The 9,763-nt window shown below is 36.7% G+C and overlaps 1 protein-coding gene across 4 annotated transcripts in view; it reads right to left on the reverse strand.

Moving 5' to 3' along the window:
- SLIT2 (slit guidance ligand 2) overlaps positions 1-9,763 on the reverse strand; it is a 379,752-nt gene that overhangs the window by 206,181 nt on the left and 163,808 nt on the right. The gene's annotated exons all lie outside the window — the stretch shown is intronic.

The following is a 9,763-nucleotide window of genomic DNA, read 5'->3' on the forward strand; positions in this document are numbered from 1 at the left end:
ATGAGTAAGTTCAGTTTTAGCGGATATTACAAAACAGTTTTCTAAACAGGTTATGCCGATTTACACCCCAAATGGCAATTTTTGAGAGTTTCAGTAGGTCTACAGTCCTTGTCAGCACTCGGTGTTAGCAGTTTTTTGTTTTTTGTTTCTAATGCCTGTATTAATGGGTAAGTAATGGTGTCTTACTGTGGCTTTAATTAGCATTGTCCTAATAAATAATGATGTTAGACATCTTTTAATGTGTTTACTGTCCATTTGCATATTCTAATTTTGAAGCGCCTGTCCAAGACTTTTGTCCCCCTTTCTTTTTTTAGATTTTTATTTTCTATTGAAGTATAGTTGATTAACAATGTTGTGTTAGTTTCAGGTGTACAGCAAAGTGATTCAGTTATACATATACATGTATCTATTCTTTTTCCCATTTAGGTTATTAAAGAATTTTGAGCAGAGTTCCCTGTGCTATACAGTAGGTCCTTGTTGGTTATCTATTTTAAATATAGCAGTGTGTACATGTCAATCCCAGCCTCCCAATCTATCCCTCCCTCCACCCTTCCCCCCTGGTAACCATAAAGTCGTTCTCTAAGTCTGTGAGTCTGTTTCTGTTTTGTAAGTAAGTTCACTTGCATCACTTTTTTTTAGATTCCTCATATAAGCGATAATAATATGATATTTGTCTGACTCTCTTTTGTTTTCTTGGGTTATCTGCTCTTTCTTATTGATTTATAGAAGTTTAAAATATAATTATAATTTGTATAAGAATCCTTTTGTGGCTACATTTACATATATTACAAATACTCCTCTATTCTTATTTATGAAGTGGTGTCTCTGATAAAAGTTTTTAAAATTTTAATAGAGTTCAAATTCTCATTCTTTTCATTTAAGGTTTGTGCTTTATGTGTCTCATTTTTTAAAAATGTGCCTAACCAAAGATTTTGAGAATATTCTATGACATTTTCAAGAAATATTATTGTTGGGCATTTCCTATTTCAACCTTCAATCTACCTGAAATTAATGTGTGTGTATATCTGAGATAAGATACAGTTGTTTTTCTTTGTAAACCTAGTTAACCTAGGACTATGTATTGAAAAGACTATCATTTCCTTATGGCAAGTGAAGAAAGACTACACTATCACACAAGGGCTGAGTCAATCCAGAAGTGACACACATCACACGCTATTGTCCAGATCTAGTCACATGGCCCAACTAGCTGCAAGAGCACCAAGAACAGCAAATTAAGTATCTGTGAACATTATTGTTGTTGTAATATTTGCCAAGATAATCACACTTCTATCATATGAAAACATACTTTCTGAATTATTTTACTATTCATACACTGAGAGTAAACAATAACATATTCCTTTATAACAGAGAGCCCAAATGGAGACCGATTTTTAAGAATTAACTAAAGGCAGGAATTAACTTGCTAAATTGTTGTTTTCCAAATGGAAATCACATGGAAAGTTTGATTATGGCCACCACGTACTACTTAGTACATCAATACCATCTTCCATTTGTGCTGAATTTAATAACAGTAGTCTCAGTGTTTTCTTGTTGATAATCACAGATTAATTAAAAAAGAGTGAAGAAAGCCCGAACAGACAGATAGACAAGTATGATGAAAATAATATGCCAGGCATGCTTCTTTGCATTCCCACACATGGGAACAATCATGGGGGAAAAAAAACCTCCAACACTACCATAAATTACTGTGATTGCAAAATAAAAGTACACATATCATTAACAATGATGTCTCTATCTTACTCATATTTCTTCGTATAGTACAAAATAACTCCCATAATGAAAGTTTTATATTTTCACCTTTTTCCTAGACTTCAGAACTTTCTGAGAGTTCTAAAAAATGATTAAGATGATTCCCTTACTTCAGCAGTTCCACATAAATCTGTTTCAAAGGGAAGCAGAACATTCTTAGTAGTAGAAGGAAATTTCCTTACTTTCTCAAACTCCTAGAACACAGACTTGGAGTAATGATACTTTATTACTTTATTAGTAATAGAGCAATGATACTGTACTACTTTACTAGTAATAAAGTAATAATTACTGTATTACTTTATTAGTAATAATAACTTTATTACTAAGTACTTGAATTTACACATATATATGTATGTGTGTGTATAATATATATATATACTACCTGTTACATATATCATACGTATATAAAATAATAGTATATATACAAATATATATAATTCGATTTATCATGTGTTACAACTATCTACACAAGTAGATTGATTACACCTTCCTTAGGAGTAGGAACAATGACTTAGTTATTTTTGTTTTGTTTTTGAATATTCATCATATCTGGCAAAGAACATGAGGAACTCAGTCCATGAAGTGACTCCCCCAGTCCCCTCCCCTTACCTGTTCAATTCAGACATCAGGGAACCGTATACAAACAAGCTCTTCTTTATAAGGGTTATAAGGCATATTTTTGAAAAATCTTTGCAAGTTTTTCACGGTATTTTATTAAGATGAATTTTTAAATTCTATCTCTAGTCATCCAGACTCATAGAATGTTACAAATTAATGTTCAAAATTTTGAGAGACTATAGTAATGGCTTGGGGATAATAAGGATCTATTATCTAAATATAGATTTTAAGTTCTTCTGAACCTTTCCCACATTTGGCTGTAATTTTATAACTACAGAGAAATGTGCTGTTTTGTTTAAAAGTATAGGGCAGAGACGGATTTATAATGATTCTAAGTTTTATGGACAACACTTCCTCTTGTCCATTCACTCATTAAATAATGCATTTATGAATTCTTTATTGCGCACATGACTGGCACCAGGTTTGTGCTAGATTATCAAGAAATATATAAAGTAACTGCTAACACCCACCGAGCAATTCTTATGTGGTAGGCACTCTGCCAAGAGCTCTTCGAAGAGCTTGCCTTGCATTAACTCTCACTCTCCCTATTAAGTTAACCTTATGTGATTCAGAGAATTCAGTTGTTTGCCCAGGGTCACAAAGCTAGTCAGCGACAGAGCAGTGACCGGGATCAAGGCTGCCTAGTTCTAGAGCCAGAGTCTCTCTAATCATTACACTATTCTGCCTCTACTCTCAGGATAAGCAGTTATTAAACTGGGGTTCTAGAAAACATCTGAGGTTTTAATTTAGAAGATATTTAAATCATATCTTAGGAAATTTCCTTATTACACTTAAGAGTTTGATAAGGTACAGTAGAAACTAGTCCTCAATTCTAAAAGAAAAAGATGTAAAATATATTATCCGACTTTGTTCATCATGATGTTTAGGTCTCATAAACCCTGTTTTTGCCTAAGAGTGGATACAGCAATAAATAATGGTGCAACTGACAAATTGTGAAGCTTTTAAAACTTAAGGATACACTGTTCAAGCCCACATTTGGACACTGTTATGGACAAACAATCTTTATTGGAGAAAAATTAAAGTTTGTGTGCTCCAAAGAATAAATCTTCTAAACTTCACAACTGTGGTTTCTTTTTTTTTTTAAACAACATCATTGACTTGTCTTCAACTTCTGCATTGGATGACTAACACTTACCAAAATGGCAAACAGCTCTAGCACTGCAAATTAAAATTTCATATAAGCTTTGTATCTGCAAAACACCCTGACTTTGAGAAGGCTTTGTGAAACGAATGCTTTGCTAACAGCACCTATCTGTATCAAAACCACAGCACTCTCTTACCTAATAAAGTCCTTCTTTCTTTGCTAATTAAGACAGTACCATAGAAATAAATAGATAAATAAAGTTACTTATTCAGTCACGAGTACTGAATGTTCCCAGTAGGCAGTCTTTTTACAATTCAATTTCCCCAATGGGACTAGAAGAGGAAATGAAACAACAAATTGTACTCCTGATTAACTAAGCAGAAGCCGCTATTCTAAAGGGAGTCCTGCTAGGCCAATTAGCTCATCATGTAGACAGAGGAGCGATCCAGAAACCAATGCCCCAACAGCAAAGGTTCAAAAATGCAAAGCTCAATGGCCTCTTGGAACACTGTCTCCAGTGGAAACTCCTGGAAATTGTTGAGTGGTTTGCCAATGGTATTTTAATATATGATACAAAGCAAATATTCATGTTAAGTCAAAATAGGAGCATTATTGTATCATTGCATATCTACATTAATATACTTAATCATTTATACATATTTTTCATTAAGTGGCACTTACTTGTATTTCCTGAATCAACTTAAGCAAAAATGGCACAGAATAGCAATATTTTAAATTACTGTGGTTTCCCCAGTTTTCCAGATGTATATTGTTTAACTCCCAAAGATAAAATATAGCTAGCCTTCAATTTAACAAGTTCAACTATTTAAAAAATGTATATGTGTACAAAACAACATATTTTAGAATTAAATGGAATTTAGTGTGAACAATTATTAAATACATTATTATAATTAAAATAACGTAGATACGTCTCTTAAGAAATTTGGGAATTTTATATGAATGAATATTTTTGTAATATCAATATCATCTTACATTTATAGACTAGAGCTTACAGAGTAGTTCTACTTGCATTACCTTTTTCAGTATCTCAGTATTTTGTTGTTTTAAAACTAAAAAAAAGTATCTCTAAGTCAAATCCTTCACCAGGTTTTAACTTTATGTTCTCTTACAATTTTTCCACATTTAAATCTTTATTTAAAAAACATACTAACATCTTTTCATGTAGGCGTTTAATTTTTTTTTATCAAGACTGTGAAAATGGATCAGTGCTACTGTCCTTATTTTACCTAAAAGAACTGAGGAACTGTGATGAGAAATGGTATTTATTGACGATTGGTTGAGTAAACCTTCAACCTCTCAGTTCCAGAATCCTACTTGCACTTGAGGTATATTAACCCAGTAATGGATAAACCAGCATGTGCTGAATGGATGCTCAAGATGAAATGTGTAGGGTAGAAAGTATGGAAGTATGAGGTGAAAGTAATCAGGTGGGCAATGAATTTGCTAAAACTAACCACCATATTATTAACTGTAAACAGATAGTTTTTTCCTCACTATAACAATAATGCTAACTTACTTTTATTTCTTTATTAGATATGTAGTACATACTCAGTGTATAAACTGAATACCGATAACTAAAAACGTACTATATAACAACAATAAAAACCAATGAATAAGTATGAAATATTTCAGTACGAGTTTTTAAATGAGCAACAGAATTAGTATTGTTTTCATATCTTTGCTCTTATTCCAACTAATAAATATAGCTAGTTATATTGTGATACATTACATATACAACAAATAATTCAAGTTTTACACAGATAATTTAACTCTAGTTTTCACTTCTGACTTAAGCAATAACTGTTACTCAGTTTTCTTAGGTGTAGTGCAAACAACTTGGTAATAGTGTTGGGGGCAGATTTAAGCCTTGGGAGCCTTATGAGTCTCTGATTTGAATTTTAGGTTCCACATCTTCCCAGCCATGTAAGTCTAAGCATTTTATTTATTTATGGTACCCATCCTTCAAGGCCCATCTTCCTGTTTCTCCCTTTTATCCTCTCAGTTACCTCCAGGAGCTCTGTTGTTTCTCTGTCGTTCAGGACTCAGCGTTCCCCAGCTTCCCACTTCTCCCTCTTTCCCTCCAGAGTAAAAATGAGGTACGTACTCTAAGATCACCAATCAAATGACAAAAGAGTAAACCATTATAAAATAAAATTTTTTTTAAGTTAAAAATAAATCTAAGCACATTCTGGACAGAGAGATACACATATAACCAAGCAAGAGCTCATGTGCCCGTGGTGCAGAAAGCCGAACTCTGACAGCGGGCATTTGCGGCAAAGTAAGGATTTATTTGCAGGGCATCAAGCAAAGGAGTGGGAGACAAGTCTCAGATCCACTTCATCTTGGTCTTTGAGTTAGGAATGTTTTAAGGGGGAAGAACAAAGGAACTAGGATTAATCATTTTCTTGTGACATTTCTTAATCATGGTTTCAGGAATCAGGATGTCTCCTTTTTATAATTCTCTGTCCAGGTAGTCCATGGCTTGGGGATCTGTGGGCTCATCTTGCCCTGGAGAAACAACCTGAGCTTGTAAGTTAATGATGATGTAGTACAATGTAATGATGATGTAGCAATTTTAATACATTGATGATGTTATCAACAATAGCCGACTCTGGTTGATAAGTGTTCAGTTAGCATAGGATTTGAGGCCAGAGGGGACAAGAAAGGGATTGAGGTTAGAGGAGACAAGCAAGGGAATAAAGTTTTGGATAGAGAGATTAATCATAAACTCAGTAAGGGAACTCGGTTTTAGGGGGACTCGGTTTCACACATAAACAAACACATAAATAAAGGACGTGTGACGGACCTGGGAGCAAGTGTGACCTTCCCGGGGAACAGGCCAAAGTTAGCAATAGGGGTAGGTCAGGCCCAGCAGAACCTGTACAGTGGGGAGTGGGGAGAGACTGTGCCCTGGAGGGCCCCTGCACTTGAGCTAATGGCGGGTTATAAGACCGACTTCATACCCATTCAACTGAGCACGTGCAGGCCATGCAACAGGCACCAGGCCCTAGGGGGCCACATAGGTTCCAGTAATGGACTTGCGACTCCTTGGTCCTCATGCCAGAGAAACCCACACCCTCACCCAGGTCCAGGCCCAACACAGAGGTAGACTGGAAGTCCCCCTCCACTGGAAAAGAAAGATCCACGTCCAATCTCAGAATATCCTGTTGGCTCTACCCTCAAAATATATCCAGAACCCCACCACTTCTCACCATCTTCACTGCTGTCACTCTGACTCAGTTCACCATCATCTCTTGCCTGGATTTTTGCAGTAGCCTCCAGTGGTAGGCAGAATATTGGCCCTCCAAAGATGTCCACATTCTATAGAATGTCACCTTAAGTGGCAAAATGGGCTTCGCAAAAGAATTAAATTAAGAATCTTGAGATGGGGAGATTATCCTGGTGGGCCCAATGTAATCACAAGAAGAAAGCAGGAGAGTCAGAGTCAGAGAGAGACTGGAAGATGCTACCTTTCTGGCTTTGAAGCCAGAAAGGGGCCACAAGCCAAGGAACACAAGGTGGCTTCTAGAAACCAGAAAAGGCATGGGAATGGATTCTCCCCAAGAGCCTCCAAAAGGAACATAGCCCTGCCAACAACTTGATCTCAGTCCATTGAGAACCATACCAGACCCCTGACCTCCAACACTGAAAGATAATAAACTTGTGTTGTTTTAATCCAAAAAAAAAAAAAACTAAGCACCTTCTAAAATAACATTAAGAGCCCACTGGCAAAATAATTCATTTTTTAAAACTAATATTTATTAAATATGATACTTTAGGCATTGGATAAGTGTTTTACATGCATTAACTTGTTCTGTCTTCATTACCAACCTGTGAGATGGGTATTATTAGTGTTCCACTTTTAGATGAAAAATCGGGAGCTTAAATAACCTGGTCAAAGACCCACAGTTAGAGATCAAATGCAGACAACAAAACTCCATTCATAACCTCTCCATTATATCAGATGGGAGAACAAAGTTTAGGCTTGAGGCTAAAAGGGATCTTTTACCTTCCACTCTAATCTAGATCTTGGAACAGCGCCCCCAGGTACGCCTGCAGAGATATCACAGAACTGGCTGTGAAGGGAACCCACACCTCCAGCCGCATGGATGAGGGCGCAGGTCTGCTGGATGGAATGGGTTAGAGTCAGCAGGCAGAGAGAAGGTCTTCCGAGCTGACGTGCATTCCTTTTCAGCTCTGCCCCTCCCCCAGAAACATGATGTGTGAGAGCATTTACCCAACAGCAGGGCAAGCAAATGGAGGAGAAAGCCAGAAAGCAGGTGGTCACAAAGGAATCAGCCAGATTGGCTCTGGCTTTTGAGGTACAAAGTTCTGGCTTGCCAGAAAAACTTGTTCCAACAGATGTCTAGCTCTGACCAACACAATTAACTAGAGTTCTTCCCAAGAACTGGATGGAGAGACAATGTTCTTTCAACACAGTGTCTTTGTGGTGATAGAGGCATGATGAGATGGGAGAATCCTTCATCCTTTACCAACCACTCTGTCTACTTTCTTCCTTTTTTTCAGGCATTTCTGACTTCAATTCCATCCTTATTCAGAAGATGATAATGGATGAAGATAATGATGACAAAAATGAAGCCCATCCAGCTTGGATTCAGTGGTTCATCTTTGCAGCCATATCCTCACCAATAACCTAAGCTCACTTGTGTTTTGGGGCTTTTATTGCACCTGCCCTAAAATCCCCAACCCTGAATGAATCCAACTGCCCATCTTCTCTGTACATGCATCTTAGTTGCTGAGTGCTCATGGAACAATCTCAGAGTTGGCTAACATCCATATAAAATATATGGTCACCACCTTTGAGAAGAATTTACCAGCACATGGCAATCCACGTGTTTGGTCAGCTCTCATTCTCTCGTTCTCCTGTTCTGAAAATCTCAACTGTTCTCCAACCCCTGGTCCCCACTCTACTGGCCTTCCTCACACTTTATGGAAGCTACTGCCTTCTATTCACCAAGGAAATGGAGAGGTGTTAAACAGAAACTCCCTTTATGTCCAACATCTGAATCTATGAACCAACCTGCTTCTGCATGGCACCTTTTCCTTTCCTTCTGTGTTCTGCATCCCTCTTACCTTCCCAGGACCCTGGAGATGTCTATTACAAACTTTCTTCCCTATCTTTAGTCATTCTCTCCATACTGACTCCTGCCCTAAGTGGGCAAATCTTACTTCCCTTCTTACAACAAAAACAAAAACAAATAAATGCTCTCTCAATTCCATTTCCTCTTCTGGACAATCAGATTTGCTCTTTTTTTCCAAAGTCAAATATCCAACAAGACATTTACCCTTTATGTCCTCACTTCCTGCTTATTCTAATATTTCTTCCACTCTCACTACCGTACCTAATGTGTTCTCATTACAGTTGTTTTGGCCTCAATATCCACTTTACTAAACCTAGTGAAACACTCTTAGCTCTCATTTTATTTAACCTAACATTATTCTACCCTGTGGGTCTATTCCCTCCTTTTTCAAAACTCTCTTTCCTAGATATCTAAGGTACCACATTCCCATTTTTTTCTCTAGCTTCCTTTCTTAAGTAGTTCCTCCTTCTTTAACTGATCATTAAATGCTGGCTTTTTTTCAGGCTCTAGCTGCTCCCAGGTGCTCCTCTTTGTTATTCTATATTATTTCCTCCATTATAACATGATTTACTTCCATATCTTCAATTTCCATCTCTATGTCTATGACTTGTAGATTTATATTGCAGTTGAGAGCTTTCCTCTGCACTCCAGACCATATACTCATCTCAACATTGCATTTGCTCCACAGTAGTCCAGACCTAATTCGAAAAGAAAAAAATACAACTTTAATGCTAAACTTATAAACTTCCCTATATCCAAACCTGTACCTCGTCCTATATTCCACACCTCATACACTCAAACCAGAAATACGGGAACCATAGTACACTCATCTCTTTTCCTATCCATCAACTGCCAAGTTTTACAAATTGTCTCTTCTAAAGATTCTAAAATTATCTACTTTTCTTCATTCCAAGAGCCATCCTTCCAGGCCGAGATGCAATCATCTCTCTCCTGCATCACTAACTTGCCTCCTATCTGCTCTCTCCACATCTTCCATTCAATTAATCTTCCCCATAGCCGTCAGAGTCATCATCAAAATAAGATTTATAGAATTTATAGGTATGCTTATTAAATCAAATGCATACAGTTCAAAGGTACAGAACATTAAAGTGAACCTCTTCATTAAAAATATAACCTTAGTAATTTC

This window comes from Balaenoptera musculus, chromosome 5 (genome assembly GCF_009873245.2).
Source record: "Balaenoptera musculus isolate JJ_BM4_2016_0621 chromosome 5, mBalMus1.pri.v3, whole genome shotgun sequence".
NCBI lineage: Eukaryota > Metazoa > Chordata > Mammalia > Artiodactyla > Balaenopteridae > Balaenoptera > Balaenoptera musculus.